This window comes from Hyperolius riggenbachi, chromosome 2 (genome assembly GCF_040937935.1).
Source record: "Hyperolius riggenbachi isolate aHypRig1 chromosome 2, aHypRig1.pri, whole genome shotgun sequence".
NCBI classification, from domain to species: Eukaryota; Metazoa; Chordata; class Amphibia; order Anura; family Hyperoliidae; genus Hyperolius; species Hyperolius riggenbachi.
This window is the reverse complement of record NC_090647.1, coordinates 131,366,443-131,389,745: the sequence shown is the minus strand read 5'-3', so window position 1 is coordinate 131,389,745 and position 23,303 is coordinate 131,366,443. Positions and strand designations below refer to the sequence as shown.

The window sequence follows — 23,303 nt, the reverse complement described above, 5'->3', positions numbered from 1 at the left end:
TCAAGAAGAAGATGTATACAGATGGACAGGTGCACAAGCATGCAGTTACAGTGGAGAACAGCAGGAGCAACATTTTGCATCAGCATAGATATGTAAGAACATTAAAAACAATTAGGAACATAATAATATTAATATAATAATAATGATAAAAAAGTATAGGAAAATAGAAGGCCGGTCAGTTATTCAGTTAATCAGTTTAGACTTGTGGGCCAGATGACTTGTTATCCCTGACATAACCTTGGGCCACAGCTCATTAGGGCGGGTGCCCTGATGGAACTATATGGAGAGAATTTAAGAGGCTGACGGCCGAAGGGAAAGAGTTCCTGTGTCTAGCGGTCTTAGTGGAGATTGCCTGTAACGTCCTGCCCAATGGAAGCAAACTAAAGTAGTGGTGGCCTGGGTGAGAGGGATCGTTGGTGATCCTTAGTGCCTTAGATCCCAGTCTTGTGTTATATAAGTGGGCAAGTGAGGGGAGGGGTCGTCTAATGATCTTCTCTGCCGACCTGATGGCCCTATGTAGTTTGTGCCTGTCACTGGCAGATGTGCTGGCATACTAGACCAAGATGGATGAACAGATGATTGATTCGATGGTGGTCACAAGCCCCCTAGTGGCCGGACCGCACAATGCCTTCCAATCGGTTTCAGCACACAGACCATGCAAATCTGTGGTTGCAATCGGTGCGCAGAAACCACTGGAATTTTGGCAGCAGACAGACTAGGGAGCTTGTGAGTTATGGTAACACAAACTACACACTATTTCAGGGTATAACTGCCACCACTCCTCCAGAAGGGTAGGAGTCCTAACTATACTGATACTAATACCTGCAAATAAAACGGTTAAACACACTCTATTTTATCTAGCTATCAACAATAGTAGCGACTCTTCAGAAGCTAGAGTTCAGTTTGTGCGGCTGAATAGCAGGTGTAGCCGAACAAATAATATGACTTTTTATAAAGTCTTTATTATAAATGCAATATAAATAATTAATATATACAGAAAATCATTAAAATCAACAATTATGGAGACATTAGTAGCGCAGTATGAAAATAAAAATGGAAGAAAACGTATACATAAGGTCAGGTGAAATATTTCCTTTCTGGGAAAACAGGTGCAGTTCTTTGTTTCAGTTCAGGCAAATGGCCACCAGCCACATGGTCCTCTGGCTGGCTTGATCAGGTGATGGTACACAGGGGAGGACAGACCCTCCTTGTATGCATCCTGGTTTTATGGAAGCTAGTTTTGGGGTGGGACCAAGCTCACCCCTCTGGTTGACAGTTCAAGTCCTTGGAGAGAGATTTAGGTTTAAACTTATAAAATGCTGTAATTCAAAACCGATAAATGCCATGCCACATTTGCGCTGATAATAGATTAATACACAGTGAATTCAGGGAAACATAGAGAGACCAAGAATCCTGAGTCTAGCCCAAGTGGTTGCACCAAAATGAATAACTCTGCTTAGGAATGGACTACGAACTCCCACGATCTCTCAAAACGTGCACAATTTCAACTGCGCCTAAATGTGTTATTTTAGTAGAGATAGTCAGCGGCATTCTGCTACAATCTTACCAAAAAATGACTGGCTATATTTTCACTTTTGGGCTGTCCATACGACGAAGTCATGCTGTGTTGCTGCCGTTCTGTCTATGGGACTGCAATTTCTGAATAGGGCCCCTACTGTGGGTTTTCCTGACTATTCCTGTGTATGCTGTGGTTTACATGTAACTGTGAGGAGGTTAATTGCCTGGTGAGAGTTGTGACTGGTACGTGTGAACTGTCTTCTGGGCTCTCTGCTTTCTAAAGTAGGTTAGGCCAAATTGTGCTGAAACACACTCAGCTGTAAGTTTTTTTTAAACCAGCTAATTACACAAACATTAACTACACTGGTCAACAAACATACTTCAGGAAAAGAAAAAATGTCATTCTGATCGCTGCACTGACTGCACAAATCTAACCGGGAAGCGATCAGAAAATTGACTGCGCAAATCTTCCCAATTCGCTTGCATTTCTCACAACTGTTCCATGACAGGTGGCGGAGTAGAAGTTTGTCAGGATCTCTTGGGCCATGCCAAACTTCCTCAGTTGGCAGAGGAAGAAAAGTCTCTGATGAGCCTTCACAGTGACACGTGGCTTCCAGCTGAGATCGCTGGGGATGGTAGTGCCCAGGCAGGGCCGGGACAAGGTCCACCACCAACAGAGGCTGAGCTGCCCCCCTCCCCCCCATCGGCCACAACTATGTCGCTGAAATGGATTAGTGGCCAGTCTCTCCCTGTTACTGTTCCTCTTTACCGGGTGGTGTATATAGTGAGCTATTCCATAGGACTGCATTTGGCACGCATACAGTAATCATCAGTAATAGAGATCAGGGCTTTTCAACTGGTGGTATGCGTACCACCAGTGGTTCTTTGCAGCTGGCCAGGTGGTACGTGCCAGCACCGATCTCCACAGCCTGCCGCCCCTCTCCTTCAGACCCACAGATCAGCATGGGACCCGAGCGGCACACAGTTACGTCGCACTTCAGATGTTAAGTGACATCACTTCTTTGGCTTGACGCGATTTGCGCGGCTGCTGGATGCCGCTTGGGTCCCGTGCTGATCTGCAGGTCTGATGGTCGCCATGCTGATCTGCAGGTCTGAAGAGCCAGGTGAGCTACATGTACTGGGGGCAATTTTCTACCTATAATGGGGGCAGCATACTACCAATAATGGGGGCAGCATATTACCTATATGGGGGCAACATACTACCTATATTGGGGGCAGCATACTACCTATAATAGGGGCAGCATATTACCTATAATGGGGGCAGCATACTACATATAATGGGGCAGCATACTACCTATAATGGGGGCAGCATACTACCTATAATGGGGACAGCATACTACCTATACTTGGGGCAGCATACTACCTATAATGGGGGCAGCATACTACCTATAATGGGGGAAATATTCTAACTACAGTATACTGGGGGTAGCATACTACCTATACTGGGGCAGCATACTATCTATACTGGGGCAACTTTGTACCTATGCTGGGGGCAGCACTATGTAATATGTTGATGCTTTATAAATACAATAATGTGTGCACACTTTATCATTTCTTTCACTTATTGAGTTGTTGACGTCTTGAAAAACACTGGTGGTACTTGAAAATGTTCATGCGATAAAAGTGGTACAATTTCTGAAAAGGTTGAAAAGCCCTGGTAGAGATCACTTGACATCTTTTTGTTGCTATGGGGTTTTAGGTATCCAGGTATAGGGGCCCCCAGTATAGGAAACCAGGTATACGTTCCCCCAATATAGGAAGCTAGGTATAAGTGCCCCCAGATTTCATTTAGACACTTCCTATTCTCCTACATCTTCAAAACATACTAATAAGTCAATTGGTTTCCCCCAAAACAATCCTATAGTGAAAATATTAGTCTATAGCTATGGTAGCGATTATACTATGAGCTACTCTGGAGACAGTCAGTGACATAACTACAGTATGGGCCTGATTCACAAAGCGGTGCTAACAGTTAGCACGCTGGTGAAAAGCCCTTTATCATGCCTAAACTCAGTTTAGGCATGATAAGTTTAGGTGTGATAAGTTTAGGTGTGATAAGTTTAGGCATGATAAGTTTAGGTGTGATAAGTTTAGGCATGATAAGTTTAAGCACCAACTGCGTTAGCACCGCAGTGCATAGCTGATAAAAGGTTTTGCGCTAGCAAAGTCTGGTGCACTTCGCATAGAGTTTAATGGCGCTGCTTTGCGTGCGGGACTTTGCACGCTATCTACACTTATCTAAACTTAGCATGCCTAAACTTATCACACCTAAACTTATCACACCTAAACTTATCACACCTAAACTGGCTTTTCACCAGCGTGGTGCAATGGTTATCACGCCTAAAGTCTCTAACTGGGTTAGCACCGCTTTGTGAATAGAGCCCTATGTACCCTGTAAAGTGCTGCAGAAGATGTCAATGCTATATAAATACATAATCATAATAATAATATGGTAGCACATTAGATTATGACTATGGCAGAGATTAGATAGTGAGCTCACTTGAGGACAGAGAGTGACATGACTATGTACACTACAAAGTGTTGAAGAAGATGTCAGTGCTATATAAATACATAATAATATATTAGACAATGGCTATTGTAGTCTTAGATTGTGAGCCCATCTGAGGACAGCCAGTGACGTGACTATGTACTCTGTAAAGTGCTGCAGAAGATGTCATTGCTATATAAATGCATAATAATAATATGGTAGTGTGTTAGACTGTGACAGGATTATAGCTCCTCTAAGGACAGTCAGTGATATGACTATGTACTCTGTAAAGTGCTGCAGAGGATGTCAGAGCTATATAAATACATAATATGGTAGGACACTAGACTATGACTATGGTAGGAATAGATTGTGTGCTCCTATGAGGACAATCAGTGACATGACTATGTACTCTGTAAAGTGCTGCAGAAGATGTCAGTACTATATAAATACACAATAATAATATGGTAGAAGATTAAATTATGACTATGGCAGAGATTAGATTGTGAGCTCCTTTGAGGACAGTCAGTGGCATGACTATGTAATCTGTAAAGTGCTGCAGAAGATGTCAGTGTATATAAATACATAATTATAGTATGGTAGGACAATAGACTATAACTATGGTAGGATTAGATTGTGAGCTCCTCTGAGGACAGTCAGTGACATGACTATGTACTCTAGTGCTGCAAAAGATGTCAGTGCTATATAAATACGTAATAATAATATGGTAGGACATTAGACTATGACTATGGCAGAGATTAGAAAGTGAGCTCATCAGAGGACAGTCAGTGACATGACTATGTACTTTGTAAAGTGGTGCGAGTATTGGATGCGACAAAACCACTGGCGCTGTTCCCCATGTGTATAAATGTGCCCCCATGTGTGCATTTATACATTACCTGTCCTGTGTCATTTACCGCATGGTGTCCATCCGTCTTCAGCTTCTTTGTGTGGCTCACATGTCACCAGCATATATTGTGTGGCGCATGTGTGATGTCAGGCATGGTAAATGCCAGCAGCATGTGAAGCGCAAATGGAGGAGTGGGAAGCGGAGAAGAGGTGAAGTGTAGGGCTTAAGGATTGATAGTGTATTAAGACCCATTATTCATTTATGTAGAGTGACCAGATTTTTGTGGGTCCAACCTGGGACAGGGAGAGTGGGCGCGGGGTTGTTGTTGTTGAGTGGGGAGTGTTGAGTGGCGAAAAGTGGGGAGGACTGAGGAGCGCACAGCGATGAAGACCGGGGGGGGGGCTGGCGAAAAATGGGCGTGGCCATGACATTGCATGGGCGGAGCTAACGTAATGATGTAACAGCGAGGCATAAGAAAGCAGTGTTTACGCCATGATGTGGACAAACGAGACTTTGCATCATGGGTGTGCAGAAACTGTGTGATGCTAATAGTATACCGTAACCACAAAGCAGCAAACATAGCCATCTATGACCATTAAATAATAAATGCAGTAACAGTTACCCCGGACACCAGAAACTAAATGCAATGGGCAACATGTCAGCACAAAATAAACGCAATGCGGGCAACATGTCAGTATAAAATAAATGCAATGCGGGCAACATGTCAGTACAAAATAAACGCAATGCGGGCAAACATGTCAGTACAAAATAAACGCAATGCGGGCAACATGTCAGTACAAAATAAACGCAATGCGGGCAACCATGTCAGTACAAAATAAACGCAATGCGGGCAACTTCTCAGTAAAAAATAAAAACGCAATGCGGGCAAACATGTCAGTACAAAATAAACGCAATGCGGGCAACATGTCAGTACAAAATAAACGCAATGCGGGCAAACATTTCACCAGAAAATTTCTGCAATGCGGGCAAACATTTCACCAGAAAATTACTGCAATGCGGGCAAACATTTCACCAGAAAATTAACGCAATGCGGGCAAACATTTCATCAGAAAAGAAACGCAATGCGGGCAAACATTTCCCCAGAAAAGAAACGCAATGCGGGCAAACATTTCACTAGAAAGTAAACGCAATGCGGGCAAACATTTCACCAGAAAAGAAACGCAATGCGGGCAAACATTTCACCAGAAAAGAAACGCAATGCGGGCAAACATTTCACCAGAAAAGAAACGCAATGCGGGCAAACATTTCACCAGAAAAGAAACGCAATGCGGGCAAACATTTCACCAGAAAAGAAACGCAATGCGGGCAAACATTTCACCAGAAAAGAAACGCAATGCGGGCAAACATTTCCCCAGAAAAGAAACGCAATGCGGGCAAACATTTTACTAGAAAGTAAACGCAATGCGGGCAAAAATTTCACCAGAAAAGAAATGCAATGCGGGCAAACATTTCACCAGAAAAGAAATGCAATACGGGCAAACATTTCACCTGAAAAAGAAACGCAATGCGGGCAAACATTTCACCTGGAAAAGAAACGCAATGCAGGGCAAACATTTAACCTGGAAAAGAAAGCATTTACTCACCTGGCAGAAGTCTCCGGCCTCTGGCGCGCTGCTCCCGGGACCACCTTCCTCCTCCTGCTCGTCTCCCACGCTGACAGGGCTACGGCAAGATGGCGCCCGAAGCCCTGTACTGGAGACACAAATAGTCTCCAGTACAGGGCTTCGGCAGCCATCTTGCCGTAGCCCTGCTCACCTGCCGGTGTCGGAACAGACACCGGAAGACGAGGCTGAAGTGGGGCTGCGTGCAATGAACTGGCAAGGCGTCTATAGACGCCGCTGCCAGTTCATAAGGATAGAGTGGCCAGAGTCCCAAGGCCGGGACGTCCCGCTGCTGAAAGCGGGACGTTTCCCGGGACCTCATGCAGCCTGGGACAGCGGACCCCGAATCCGGGACGTGTCCCGGGCAATCCGGGATATCTGGTCACTCTAATTTATGTAACACTGTTACTTTTTGTGTAACTCTTTTCAGAGCATATTTACGTATTCCCTTCAGAACCTGCCCTGAGGAGCTTATATGTTCCCACATACAATGGTGCCAGTTTTTGGTGGGTGCCAACTAATAAGTTATGAAATGAATTCCATTCAGAGGAATTCCTTTTAAGAATGTTACCTGATCTGTGCACATGAAACTTCCTATGCCCCACCCTGGTCTTTTCATTTCCCTCTCTTATCGAAGACTTCTCTCAACCCTCCTTTGGAACTCTTACATATGGTCCATCAAGCTCCATGTCTCGAAAAGCGCACCTTAAAACACACTACTTCAGACAACAAGAGTACACTCTGTACTAGGAATTGTATTTGAATCAGACCCCTAATCTGTATGCTTATTCCAGGTGAATCATTTAAAAAGAAAAGCCATAGGTAGCCTGCCAGGAAGAGTAGTGAAGCCACCAGCATTTATTTCTTTTTACAAGGCCAGCAATGGCATGTTTTATCTCTCTCTCACCACATGCATAGTAAAACTAGAGATCAGTAAGATGCTAATATTTCTGATATGCAGCTTGAAAATAAACCAATGAAATGTTGTCAATTTGAATTTGTCCATTTCCGAGCTGTACACAAACTGCAACAAAATTTGAATAAGTCAGAATCATTTGCCACTCAGTGATCACCTACATGAAGCTCCTGTCCAACTTCACTTTTATTTATCTGATACTCTCCTCTCATAGCGGTGGCTTCACGTGACAGTTGCTGATCCTTGTTGTCCTCCAATGATGAGGAGTCTTGTTTGCAGATAGTGAAAGCTTGTGATCCAAACTCCTCCCTCTCACCCCCCCCCCCTTTTGCAGTGGACATGCCCCCTCTATTGACTACCTGTGGGAGGGTGGTTGAGTGGCAAGCTGGACATCCCTTTCCTTCTATATCCACTGTGGGAGCTGTGGTGAGCAGCATCTTGGTCATGCCTCACCTGCCACCAGGCAGTGCAGCTTGGAAAAACTCAGACCAAAGAGTCAATCTTGCAGAGGCAATCAAGTCAGAGCAGGATTATCCACCAGGCAACCTAGGTAAGTGCTTGGGGCCTGCTGGGTGTCCAGGGGCCCACCTGCTACCTTCTTTACCTCTCTACACTTCATCTAACAAAAGGACCACAAGGGACCCCAAATCTGCTACCTTGCCTAGGGCCCCATTACATCTCAATCCATCTCTAAATCATGTGCCTGCAACATTTTGGTTGTTGTTGTTTTTTTTTTATTCTAAACATACTTATGAGCATTTTTAATCATTAGACTTAACTCACATGGTGACCAGTGGGAGGGAGGAAGGAAGGGACATTAACATCAATGCAAAGTAAAGCCTTTAGCCAGAAAGAAAAGGAAGACCATTGACCTGCCTTCACTGTGACACCCAGCATTATGCTGGGAATACACCATGCGTTTTTGCAGTCGATTTGCCATTCAATCGTGTTTTGAATTGTTTTTCCGCTCGATTTCCTGCTCGATTATCTTATCTTTTCTTATCAATTTCCATTCACTTCTATCAGAAATTGAGCAGTAAAACGATCTAAAGTGAAATCGGACATGTCGGAAATTATCTGTCGAACCATCTATCTGCCTCATAAACGCGTGGTGTATTCTCAGCATTATACATGTTCCCCATCAAGAACACAAAGACAAAAGATCAGCATGGCAGCCAGGCAGACAGCACTTATGCTAGGTACACATCATACAATTTACTGTTAGATTGACCTGCCAGATAGATTTTTTTTCCAACATGCTGAAAAAAAAATCTATCTGGCAGGTAAATCTAACAGAAAATTTTATGGTGTGTACCTAGCATTATATTTGGGAAAGTGATCATCACAGAACAATTAAAAAGTACACATCTACAAATAATGCAATGAGATAACTAATATGATCCACTGCTGAGGATAACCACATTACATTACATTTTTTTATAAAATATTGATATAGAACTTTATTGCAACAAAATATTTTTACTGTAACTGAGCAGAGAAACTGGTAAAGTTGCTAGTAAAAGTAAAGCAAATGATGAATGAATTCTGGCTACTCACCACTATTAATCACAGCACAGCAGAGAATGGAGATAGTGACCGCTTCGCCTGCCCGGTGTTTGCTGTTTGAGGTGATTAGGAAAAACCACCTATTTAAGCAAACTATGAACAATAGACAACATGCTCCTTTTACTGTTTTGGTTACAGTTGCCATCAGAAGCAATTAAGTATTGTAACTTATTAGCCATTAGCGAATGCCAAAATCTTTGGAATAATAGTATTTTTTGGCTAACACAAGTCAAAAAAGCAAGCTGATTACAATGGCTTTCTTCATCATACAGTTGCCATCAGTAAAACTTAGTTCTGCAATGCATGCATTATCATTAGAGTGAGATGACAAGTCCTGTAACCGTGAGGGATGTCTGTTTGTTTAACAAACATTTTAGTGTCACAATGACAGATGCACACTCTAAAGTGTATCCTTTTGTGTTTTTTTTATATACTTAATTTTCTGGGAAAAGGTAAACATTGATCAGGCATACACTGATAAATAAGCTGCCAGTGCCAGAAGCATTACATATTCATTTTAAATAACTATATACAACCTACAATGCTCAGAAAAGATATCTATCTATCTATCTATCTATCTATCTATATATATATACACACACACATACACAGTGGGGTGCGAAAGTTTGGGCAACCTTGTTAATCGTCATGATTTTCCTTTATAAGTCGTTGGTTGTTACAATAAAAAATGTCAGCTAAATATATCAAATAGAAGACACACAGTGATATTTGAGAAGTGAAATAAAGTTTATTTGATTTACAGAAAGGGTGCAATAATTGTTTAAACAACATAAGACAGGTGCAAAAATTTGGACACCACAAAAAAGAAATGAAATCAATATTTAGTAGAGCCTCCTTTTGCAGAAATTACAGCCTCTACACGCTTCCTGTAGATTCCAATGAGAGTCTGGATTCTGGTTGAGGGTATTTTTGGCTATTCCTCTTTACAAAACATCTCTAGTTCATTCAGGTTTGATGGCTTCCGAGCATGGACAGCTCTCTTTAACTCACACTACAGATTTCAATTATATTCAGGTCTGGGGACTGAGATGGCCATTCCAGAATGTTGTACTTGTTCCTCTGCATGAATGCTTTAGTGGATTTTGAGCAGTGTTTAGGGTCGTTGTCTTGTTGAAAGATCCAGCCCCAGCGCAGCTTCAGCTTTGTCACTGATTCCTGGCCATTGGTCTCCAGAATCTGGTCATACTGAGTGGAATCCATGCGTCCCTCAACTTTGACAAGATTCTCAGTCCCTGCACTGGCCACACAGCCCAACAGCATGATGGAACCACCACCATATTTTACTGTAGGTAGCAGGTGTTTTTCTTGGAATACTGTGTTATTTTTCCTCCATGCATAACGCCCCTTGTTATGCCCAAATAACTAAATTTTAATTTCATCAGCCCACAGCACCTTTTTATAAATGAAGCTGGCTTGTCCAAATGCACTTTAACATACCTCGAGTGACTCTGATTGTGCTGTGGGTGGAGAAAAGGCTTCCTCTGCATCACTCTCGCATACAGCATCTCCTTGTGTAAAGTGCGTCAAATGGTTGAATGATACACAGTGACTCAATCTGCAGCAAAATGATATTGCAGGTCTTTTGTGCTGGTCTGTGGGTTGACTCTGACTGTTCTCACTATTTGTCGCTTCTGTCTATCCGAGATCTTTCTTGGTCTGCCACTTCGAGACTTAACTTGAATTGAGCCTGTGGTCTTCCATTTCCACCATATGTTCCTAACTGTGGAAACAGACAGCTGAAATCTCTGAGGCAGCTTTCTGTATCCTTTCCCTGAACCATGATGGTGAACAATCTTTGTCTTCAGGTCATTTGAGAGTTGTTTTGAGACCCCCATGTTGCTACTCTTCAGAGAAAATTAAAAGAGGAGGGAAACTTGCAATTGACCCCCTTAAATACTCTTTCTTATAATTAGATTCACCTGTGTATGTAGGTCAGGGGTCACTGAGCTTACCAAGCCAATTTGAGTTCCAATAATGAGTTCTAAAGGTTTTGGAATCAATAAAATGACAACAGTGACCAAATTTATGCACCTGCCTAATTGTATTTAAAGAGAATCTGTACTCTAATATTCTTACAATAAAAAGCATGCCATTCTATTCATTATTTTCTCCTGTGCCCCTCTGTGCTGTTTCTGCCACTCTCTGCTGCAATCCTGGCTTGTAATTAACAGTTTTAGGCAGTGTTTACAAACAAACTAACCAGCTTCTAATAGGCTCAGCTAAGCATAGTGTGTGAGTCATTCAGAGTGTGCAGGGGGCCTGCAGAGGGTGTGTATCGCTTCTACCAATCACAAGCAGCCCTGCACATTCCACACAATCAAGCCTTAGCCCGACAAACAGGACAGAGGAAAGATACATTGATTTATTACAGAGACAGTGCAGTTAGGAAAGAATGCAATAAGACAGAGCAGATTAGAACAGGCATAGGAACTTATAGGATAGAAGAACTAAGGCTGAAAAATTTGTTACAGAGTCTCTTTAAACAATTATTGTACACTTTCTGTAAATCCAATAAACTTCATTTCACTTCTCAAATATCACTGCGTGTGTCTCCTATATGATATATTTAACTGACATTTTTTATCATAACAACCAATGATTTCTACAGGAAAATCATGACGATTAACAAGGTTGCCCAAACTTTCGCACCCCACTGTGTATATATATATATATATATATATATATATATATATACACACACACACACACATAAACACACACACACACACACACACACACACTTGTTAACTTGTGGTACCCTGACAATGCAAAGCAGTGGGGCGATGCACTGCAGGTTCCCAAACCAGTGCTGACTCGCTATAAAGTCAACTGTGCCTTACCTTCTGCTGTGATGCACTTTCCCTGCCCTCACCCACCCTCTTTTATTCTTCCCCCTTCCCCCTTATCTTATCTCACCTCTCCTAACCCTCACTTAAATGCATCCACCACTTCTATACCCATCCCACCTCTCCTCACCCCAGCTACCCACTCACCCCTCATATCACGCTGATACGTGAAGAGATCTAGCGTAACTAGTGTAAATCTCAGTTCTAGTGAGAAAGGCGTAGTCAGGGTCAGGCCGCAGTCATTCACAAGCGCAGATGAGTGAAGTACAATAGAGTTAGGCAAAATCGTAGTCAATTAACAGCCAGGGTCATACACATAAGTCAGATGTCAGTCATATTGGAAGGATCAAACAGTAGGTAAGTCAGGGACAGGTCGAGTCATACGCAGATATCAGATGGCAGTGGTACAGAAGGGCTATGCAAGAGCGAGGTCAAGAGGCAGGCAAAACGTTGGTACACAGATAATATACAATATTACGATATGCTAATATTACAAATATATAATACTACAAAATAATAAGACTGACTGACTAGAGTACATATATATCATGCTGATGCGCAAATATGAAATGTAGCTCTCAATATCTCACTAGCTAGGGTCAAGAACCAGCGAACTGATTAGTATCAAGGCCAACGAGCAAGTGAATACTATGGCCTTAAATACCCAGGAGGCAGAGCAAAAACCCCAGCCCCCAGAATTGACAGCACCTCCTGCAAAAAGGTGGCAGCTGATGACATCACAGCTGATACCCCCTCAGACACGCCTCCTCAGCCTATAAAGGCAGCTCTGAGCTGCATGCGTCCTGCCAGAAACAACAGGCCGACCCACATATACAGGGGAGCTGGGGATGCCATCATGCTGATTCACGTCTACAGGGGAGCCGGGGGTGCGTTTGACCAAAGAGGAAGAGGAAGCTTCCTCCAGCTGCTCCACACTATCAGTACAGCCTCCAGAGACCATACCAGATAAGATTGTTACATTACCCCCCCTGAGGGGTGGACTCCGGACACTCTCCACCTGGCTTACCAGGATGCTGACAATGGAATTCCTGAATTAATTCATCGGCATGAATTTGCCGTGCAGGAACCCAGCATCTTTCTTCAGGGCCATATCCCTTCCAATCCACCAAATACTGTAAGGAACCCCAAACTTTCCTAGAGTCAAGAATTCTCTTTTTCATATTCGGGCTCTCCCTCCACCTCGACAGGAGGTGGAGGAACCGAAGATGAAATTATATTAGCAGCGGGTTTTAAAAGAGAGATGTGGAAAGAATTGACTCCTTTGATGGACTGAGGTAATGTCACCCGATACACGACGTCATTCATTTTTTCCTGAATGGGATAGGGGCCAATAAACCTAGGACCCAACTTCACAGAAGGTTGACATAAAGGAATATTACGGGTGGAAACCAACACAAGATCTCCAGGAGAAAATTTAAATTCTGGTGAACGTCGGGCAACAGCATAGAATTTTTTATGAGAAACAGCATTCTGTAGATTTTGCTGAACCTGGGGCCAAATTTGCTGGATGTGAGTACTCCAATCCTCCAAAGCCGGAAAAGGAGAAGGAGAGGATGGAAAGAAAGTGAATTTAGGATTTTTACCAGTAACGATCCAGAAAGAAGACAACTTGGTAGGTGAACTAGGAAGGTTGTTGAAGGCGAACTCAGCAAAGGGTAAGAAGTCTAACCATGATTCCTGACAATCTGATGCAAAACAATGGAGGTACTGCTCTAATGATTGATTAGTCCTTTCTGTTTGTCCATTGGTTTCAGGGTGAAATCCAGAAGAAAAAGACAGGTTAATACCCAAGAGAGTACTAAATGCACGCCAGAAGCGAGAGACAAACTGGACCCCCCAGTCTGACACTATGTTTTCAGGAATTCCATGTAAACGGAACACATTAATTATAAACAACTTTGCCAGTTCTTGAGCTGAGGGCAGACCAGAGAGGGGTACAAAATGTGCCATTTTGCTGAAACGGTCAATAATGAGCCAAATTACTTTTTTACCCCCAGAGTAGGGCAAGTCCACCACAAAATCCATCAATAGATGAGACCAAGGTCTACACGGAATAGGTAAAGGCCTAAGGTGACCTCGGGGAGCAACCCGAGATACCTTATTTCTGGCACAAGTGGCACAGGCTGCCACAAAAGCTTTACAGTCTTTATTTATAGAAGGCCACCATACATGACGAGATAAGAGTTCTTGGTCTCCCCAGGATGCCCTGCCAGTTTGGACTCATGAAATACTTGAAGTATTTGGAGACAAAGATGCAAAGGTACGTAATTTACGTTAGGAGGCTTTCCAGGAGGACTGTCTTGTTGAAAAGACTGCAGAGAATCATACAGGTCAGGAAATTCTTGAGTGTGAGTGGCTGCAAGAACACAATGTGAGGGTACAATCATTTTAGGAGTTACTACCTGAGGTATTTCGGGCTCAAGGGTTGTGGATAAGGCTTCAGCCTTTACATTCTTGGACCCAGGTTTGTACGTGATCACAAAATTGAATCGGGAAAAGAACAGCGCCCACCATGCCTGCCTGGGATTAAGCCTTTTAGCCCCCTCAATATATTCCAGGTTTTTGTGATCTGTGTAAACTGTAATCAGGTGAATTGCCCCCTCCAACCAGTGCCTCCACTCCTCAAAAGCCATCTTAACAGCCAAAAGTTCTCGATTCCCTATATCGTAGTTGCACTCCGCTGGAGAGAATTTCTTGGAGAAGAAGGCACATGGATGCAACTGCTCAGGACGGCCAGATGTAACGATCGGTGTCAGCACACAGAGAGAATCTGATTATTGGTGATCTGCAGAATCACCAAGAATACAGATGTATACCTGATTATTGATGATCTGCAGAATCACCAATAATACAGATATGACTAACCTCTGGACACCTATATAGTGTGAGTGTTTGGTGCAACAGTAATGACTTTGAGTAGGGCCACCCGAGGAGCGGGCGGCCCTTGGCAGTATGAGGAATACCTCCCTCTGAGAAGTATGAAGACCTTCCAGCAGGGCCGGCCTTAGGTTTCACAGCGCCCTGAGCGTAACCAGACTTTGGTGCCCCCCCCCATTCATCCTCTTCACGTGTGAGCGCAGCACACACATACACTAATGGGGGGGGCTTAGTAGTGCGTAGGTAGATAGGTAGGTGCCCCCAGTACAGGTTAGATAGGTAGGTACCTGCAATATAGGTTAGATAGGTTACATAGGTAGCTGCCCCAGTATAGATTAGATAGGTAGCTGCCCCCCAGTATAGGTTAGATAGGTAGCTGCCCCCCAGTATAGGTTAGATAGGTAGCTGCCCCCCAGTATAGGTTAGATAGGTAGCTGCCCCCCAGTATAGGTTAGATAGGTAGCTGCCCCCCCAGTATAGGTTAGATAGGTAGGTGCCCCCAGTATAAGGTAGGTAGGTAGGTGCCCGCCCCCCCTCATAGTGGAGGGGGGAGCCGCAGCGCGAGGAGGGCAGCCCGACCTCTCCCTCCCTTCCTCTCCCAGGGCTGCCCTCCGTGCTCCCCCCTCAGACTGCAGCAGAGATAACTCACCTCCCTGGTTCCGATCGCCGGCGCCTCTCACTTGCAGTTGCCGCTGGACTGGTCTACTCTCTTCTACATAATTACTGATGCACACTAAACTTCCTGTTAAGCAGGAAGTTTAGTGTGCATCAGTAACTATGTAGAAGAGAGTAGACCAGCGGCAACTGCAAGTGAGAGGCGCCGGCGATCGGAACCAGGGAGGTGAGTTATCTCTGCTGCAGTCTGAATCGGAGGGGGGAGCACGGAGGGCAGCCCGGAGAGGATGGGAGGGAGAGGTCGGGCTGCCCTCCTCGCGCTGCGGCTCCCCCCTCCATCACGTCGCACGGACATGTTTGCCCCCATCACCCCCAGCAGCGGCACCAGGGGGCAGAGCGGGAGCATACAAATGAAAACATTCGGCCAGGGGACAGGAGCGCCCCCTGGAAGCCGGCGCCCTGAGCAATCGCACCGGTCGCTCAGGTCAAAGGCCGGCCCTGCCTTCCAGCAGCCTGAGACTTCCAAGGGGATGGAGCCCGAGGCTGAATATCAGGAAGGCCCTATGGCTAACTGACCCCTGGAAGGTGGGCTTCCCAGGTAGCACTGAAGGCTAATCTCTCTAGAGAGAGTGATAGCTCGCGAGGTCGGGCAGGCTAGGTCGGCAACACATGGGCAGATAAAGTACAGCTATTACTACGTAGTCTCAACACCCAGGAACTAGTCTAAGGTATAACACAGTATTGACACAGAGTTCCTAAGCTGGGGTGTGAGGTCCGTGGTCTCAACACCCTGGAACTGATCTAAAGTATAACACAGTAATGACACAGTAATCCTAAGCTGGGTTGTGAGGTCCGTGGTCTCGACACCCTGGAATTAGTCTAAAGTATAACACAGCAAATAACACAGTAGTAATCTGGCTCAGTGTGAATTCCCAGGTCCTCCTGGTTCTAACACACTGTGGGGTCTGAGTGCTTTCACGTAAATGTTCGCAACGGCAGACAACTTGAGACTGACAAGCAATAACTATATATAGAGCGGCGCTCCCCGGCGCCACCCAGCGCTGATCAACCAATAGCCGCCCGCTCTGAGATCAGCTGACCAACTTGGTCAGCTGATCCCTCTCCGTTTGTCATAAAGGTTCCGCCTCTCAGCGCGCGCGCGCGTATTCCTCAATCTGTGTGCACTAGAAGGCCCAGCCACCTCAGACGCATGCCGCAGTGTGTAAACCACTGAGCTGGATGCGGAACCAGCTGCCTCGCTGCCAGTCCGCGCGGTGGCTTTTCCGCAATCTATTACACCAGAAAACTGTGAGAGAACGGCTCCCACACCCAACTCAGAGGCGTCAACCTCAACAATGAAAGGTAAATTTACATCAGGGTGAGTGAGGATAGGAGCAGAACAGAAGGCTGTTTTGAGATCAGGAAAAGCCTTATAAGCCTGCAAGGACCAAGTTACAGGATCTACATCCTTCTTAGTTAAATCAGTTAGGGGGGCAACTAAGGAAGAAAAATTCTTAATAAATCTACGATAGTAATTGGCAAAGCCTATGAACCGTTGAATAGCCTTGAGGCCTTTAGGTGGTGGCCAGTCCAAAACTGCTGACAGTTTCTTCTCATCCATAGATAACCCTGTGTCTGAAATGACATAACCCAAGAAAGGAACTTGTATGACCTCAAAAAGACATTTTTCGAATTTAGCAAACAACGAATTCTCTCTCAGTTTCTGTAATACAAATCTGACATGGCTCCGATGCTCAGACAAAGTATTAGAGTAAATTAAAATATCTGTAGCTGCCTGCCCAAGCCAATCAAACATCTGAACAGCATAATTCATAGTCACTGCTAATAAGAGAGGTTTATAGCAATTTAGTGCTAGTTTTCTGTACAGAACAATACATATATACCTATATAGGTCTGTTGTATGATAAGCAGAAAAGTTAGCCTGCTGTTAAAGTTTATTTGTGTGTAGAGTAACAGTCTGCAGCATCAGCTATAATATAGCTAGCTAAGCACAGGACATTTCAGGGTTAATCTGAGTACTCCAGTCACCTGACACTCTAGTCCAATCAGAACCCAGCCTCACTCTGAGATCTTCTAGAATCTTCTATCCAGACATGCCAGCAGCCATCTTACAGACAGAATCTTCAGAGCTTATGAGAGAGACAGAGCAGAGAAACTGCCCTTAAGATCCTATGAGGCCAAAATAGGTGAGCTATCTTGTTTTATGTGTACTGATTCATGCTGCTAATGACAATGTTAGTGGTTATATGTTAGAGTCTATACTGAATACTGTTTTTGTATGTTTGCCCCTAGTTCTACCGCTTTCTACGCTTTCTATGCTTGAAATCGCTTTCTACCACTTGAAACTGCTAAGATCACATTCTACCATGTTCAGCCACCAATATTACTAAAACTGTGATCATCTTTATTCCTGATTCCCTACCCTGATGATGTTACCAATAAAGAAAGTTATTTTTGTACCAGCGGTATGTTCTTAAAGTCTTTCAAGGATCCGAGGACAGTTACAGTAGAACTATTACCCTCTGAGGAGGCGAGAAGACGCACCTCATCAGAGCTAGAGCAGAAGCCATACCAAGTGTGCCTCAGAGTGTAATTGCAAAGCCCTTAAAGTGACAGCGCACAAAAGGTCAAAAAGCACTTTAAAGCTAACCTGCCTTCCCTGTGGCCACAGAGTTCACAAAACACCACAGTAGAAGCAGAAATAGAGCCAAGTATTGCACCCAAGTAGATGTATGCCTTTCCTGCGGCCTTCAGAGTCACAACATTGCCACAGTGAGAGTGCACATATCGACAGGCGCACCAACGCACAGAGTGAAACAACCACATGCTGCAATTCACCTCGAGCAACCGCACACAATCAGAGCAACACTCCTCACTGCTGCATCTCTGCAAGTGAAGACACAGACACTCACAGCTGCATCTCTGCAAGTAAAGACACAGACACTCACAGCTGCATCTCTGCAAGTAAAGACACAGACAGTCTGCATCCTGTAAGCAACTACAAGCAAGTCAAAGTCCCTCACCTTGCATCTACATCTGCAAAGACTGATCCTGAGTGATTCCTAACTTCTGTTTCAAAAGACACTAATATTAAATCAGCAGTCAAGTCACTGTATCCTGCTCTTCATAATAAGGTCAGAGCAGTAGCGTCCCTACCATAGGGCGGCAAGGGGCGCCCCGCACCGGGTGTCGGGCGCCCCAGGGGGTGTCATCAAGGCCTCCCACAGAGGCCTGTGCAAGACAGGAGGGGAAGCAGCACGGAAAGGAGGGGTGGCGGGGAAAGCGGCGGGGAGGGGGGCCGGACCCCCCACCTCCCTCACCTGGGTCCCCTCCTTCCGGCGCTTCCCCCTCCTAATTAGTCGCAGCGGGCAGCAGCAGGCAAGAGACTCACCTTCCTGCGTTCCAGGCGATGGCAAATAGCGTCATCGTCACATGACGCTAGTCTCCGCCTTCTCCACCGCTCACTGTGCTTCCTGATTGGCGGAAGCACAGTGAGCGACAGAGAGGTCGGAGACCAGCGTCGCGTGAGGATGACGCTATGCGCCGCCGCTATCGCCAGGAGCAGGTGAGTGAGTCTTCTTCGCCGCTCCTGCCCGCTGCTGTTAATTAGGAGAGGGAAGGTAGCTAGTCTACTTTAGGGGACCCACCGTAAATCCCCATAGAGAATTGGAGCTGTGCTGAAAACGGAACAAATTTTCCGCTTTCAGCTCTTTTAAATCCCCACAAGCTATAGATCTTTGGAAAGGTTAGAATCTGCTCTAACGGATGATGCTACTTTCGGTGAGCAAAAGGTGCAACTCACCATGTAGGAAGCGCCGGAACGGCCGCGATCGCGGCTCTGTCGGCCATCTTACTTCTGTGCTGCTCATTTTTCTCCCTTCTCATTGGAGGGATTGTTAGCTGGGGGCGTGTCAGAAACTGCTCTCCCTTCTCCCCGGACAAGACAAACGCAGAACTAGCTACTGACGTTTTTTTTTTTTTTCTCTGGCACGCCCCCAGCTAACAATCCCTCCAATGAGGAGAGAGAACAATATGAGCCAGCACAGATGTAAGATGGCTGACGGAGCCGCGATTGCGGCCTTTCGGCGCCTCGTTCACGGTGACTTTAAGTTTCTTCTCACCGAAAGTGGCATCATTCGTTAGAGCAGATTCTGAGCTTTCCATACATGTATAACTTGTGGGAGTTTAAAAGAGCTGAAAGCGGAAAATTTGTTCCGTTTTCAGCACAGCTCCAATTCTCTATGGGGATTTACGGTGGGTCCCCTAAAGTAGACTAGTTCCGAGGGAAGCGCCAGAAGGAGGGGACCCAGGTGAGGGAGGTGGGGGGTCCGGCCCCCCTCCCCGCCACCCCTCCTTCCAGGCTTTCCTCACACTGGGGGCAATTGTACTAGCTATTCTGGGGGCAACTAAATTAGCTATACTGGGGGCACCTAAACTAGCTATACTGGGGGCAGCTACACTGGGGGGCAGCTATACTAGCTATACTGGGGGGCAGCTATACTGGGGGCAGCTACACTGGGGGCAGCTATACTAGCTATACTGGGGGCAGCTGTACTGGGGGCAACTAAACTAGCTATACTGGGGGCAACTATACTAGCTATACTGGGGGCAGCTATACTGGGGGCAGCTACACTGGGGGGCAGCTATACTAGCTATACTGGGGGGCAGCTATACTGGGGGCAGCTACACTGGGGGCAGCTATACTAGCTATACTGGGGGCAGCTGTACTGGGGGCAACTAAACTAGCTATACTGGGGGCAACTATACTAGCTATACTGGGGGCAGCTATACTGGGGGCAGCTGTACTGGGGGCAACTAAACTAGCTATACTCTGGGCAACTATACTAGCTATACTGGGGGCAGCTATACTGGGGGGCAGCTATACTGGGGGCAGCTATACTGGGGGCAAATAAACTAGCTATACTGGGGGCAACTAAACTAGCTATACTGGGGGCAACTAAACTAGCTATACTGGGGGCAGCTATACTGGGGGGCAGCTATACTGGGGGCAGCTATACTGGGGGCAACTAAACTAGCTATACTGGGGGCAACTAAACTAGCTATACTGGGGGCAGCAATACTGGGGGGCAGCTATACTAGCTATACTGGGGGCAGCTATACTGGGGGCAACTAAACTAGCTATACTGGGGGCAGCTATACCAGCTATACTGGGGGCAGCTATACTAGCTATACTGGGGGCAGCTATACTAGCTATACTGGGGGCAGCTATACTAGCTATACTGGGGGGCAGCTATACTAGCTATACTGGGTGGGGGGCAGCTATACTAGCTATACTGGGGGGCAGCTATACTGGGTGGGGGGCAGCTATACTAGCTATACTGGGGGGCAGCTATACTAGCTATACTGGGGGGCAGCTATACTAGCTATACTGGGGGGCAGCTATACTAGCTATACTGGGGGCAGCTATACTGGGGGCAGCTATACTAGCTATACTGGGGGCAGCTATACTGGGGGCAACTAAACTAGCTATACCTGGGGGCAGCTATACTAGCTATACCTGGGGGCAGCTATACTAGCTATACTGAGGGGCAGCTATACTGGGGGCAGCTACACTGGGGGCAGCTATACTAGCTATACTGGGGGCAGCTGTACTGGGGGCAACTATACTAGCTATACTGGGGGCAACTATACTAGCTATACTGGGGGGCAGCTATACTGGGGGGCAGCTATACTAGCTATACTGGGGGCAGCTGTACTGGGGGCAACTAAACTAGCTATACTGGGGGCAACTATACTAGCTATACTGGGGGCAGCTATACTGGGGGGCAGCTATACTAGCTATACTGGGGGCAGCTATACTGGGGGCAACTAAACTAGCTATACTGGGGGCAACTAAACTAGCTATACTGGGGGCAGCTATACTAGCTATACTGGGGGCAGCTATACTGGGGGGCAGCTATACTAGCTATACTGGGGGGCATCTATACTAGCTATACTGGGGGCAGCTATACTGGGGGCAGCTATACTGGGGGCAACTAAACTAGCTATACTGGGGGCAGCTATACTAGCTACACTGGGGGCAGCTATACTAGCTACACTGGGGGCAGCTATACTAGCTACACTGGGGGCAGCTATACTAGCTACACTGGGGGCAGCTATACTGGGGGGCAGCTATACTAGCTATACTGGGGGCAGCTATACTGGGGGCAGATATACTAGCTATACTGGGGGCAACTAAACTATCTATACTGGGGGCAGCTATACTAGCTATACCTGGGGGCAGCTATACTAGCTATACTGAGGGGCAGCTATACTAGCTATACTGGGGGCAGCTATACTAGCTATACTGGGGCCAGCTATACTAGCTATACTGGGGCCAGCTATACTGGGGGCAGCTATACTAGCGATACTGGGGGGCAGCTATACTAGCTATACTGGGGAGGGGGGGCAGCTATACTAGCTATACTGGGGGGCAGCTATACTAGCTATACTGGGGGCAGCTATACTGGGGCCAGCTATACTGGGGGCAGCTATACTAGCGATACTGGGGGCAGCTATACTAGCTATACTGGGGGCAACTAAACTAGCTATACTGGGGGCAACTAAACTAGCTATACTGGGGGCAACTAAACTAGCTACACTGGGGGCAGCTATACTAGCTACACTGGGGGCAGCTATACTAGCTACACTGGGGGCAGCTATACTGGGGGGCAGCTATACTAGCTATACTGGGGGCAGCTATACTGGGGGCAGATATACTAGCTATACTGGGGGCAACTAAACTATCTATACTGGGGGCAGCTATACTAGCTATACCTGGGGGCAGCTATACTAGCTATACTGAGGGGCAGCTATACTAGCTATACTGGGGGCAGCTATACTAGCTATACTGGGGCCAGCTATACTAGCTATACTGGGGCCAGCTATACTGGGGGCAGCTATACTAGCGATACTGGGGGGCAGCTATACTAGCTATACTGGGGAGGGGGGGCAGCTATACTAGCTATACTGGGGGGCAGCTATACTAGCTATACTGGGGGCAGCTATACTGGGGCCAGCTATACTGGGGGCAGCTATACTAGCGATACTGGGGGCAGCTATACTAGCTATACTGGGGGCAACTAAACTAGCTATACTGGGGGCAACTAAACTAGCTATACTGGGGGCAACTAAACTAGCTATACTGGGGGCAACTAAACTAGCTATACTGGGGGCAACTAAACTAGCTATACTGGGGGCAGCTATACTAGCTATACTGGGGGCAGCTACACTGGGGGCAAATATACTAGCTATACTGGGGGCAACTATACTAGCTCCACTGGGGGCAGCTATACTGGGGGAAACTGTACTAGCTCCACTGGGGGCAGCTATACTGGGGGAAACTACTAGCTATACTGGGGGCAACTATACTAGCTAATACGTTAAAATACAGTTAGCTCCGCCCTCATCTGGTCATGACCACGCCCATTTTTTTGCTGCGAAGCACGCCGCAGGTTGTGGCCACGCCCATTTTTTAGGAGGGGGGGGTGTCTTTTAATACCCAGCACCGGGTGCCAAATGCCCTAGGTACGCCACTGGGTCAGAGTTTCCTGTTTATTCCTTATTGATGATTATGTGCTGAATTTGGCACATCAAGAGACATTTGCATTATAAGGACTTTATGTGTATTTGAACAAAGTTATTATTCCTTTGTGTTTAACTGCTATTTAACTATTTCAGGTCAAAATGTCTGTTTATAGTATTTCAATGCCATTGTTAGAGGGTGAAGAGTTAAATAGTGAGAGATATTCCCTACAGCAGAAGGTATTAGAGTTGAGGGAAACCTTAGAGGCAGAGACAGATCCTGAAGAGATAGAAAGGATAAATTGTGACCTAAAAGAGTACCTGTCTAAGATAGAGAATTTAGAAGTTGAGCTTAGGGAGTCTCAGGCAGTCTTAGAACAGATAGGCCAGTTGAGACAGT

At 45.9% G+C, this 23,303-nt stretch overlaps 1 protein-coding gene across 1 annotated transcript in view; it reads right to left on the bottom strand.

Moving 5' to 3' along the window:
* Positions 1 to 23,303, bottom strand: part of LOC137544084 (glycoprotein-N-acetylgalactosamine 3-beta-galactosyltransferase 1-like) — a 66,144-nt gene that overhangs the window by 13,336 nt on the left and 29,505 nt on the right. The window lies entirely within an intron of this gene.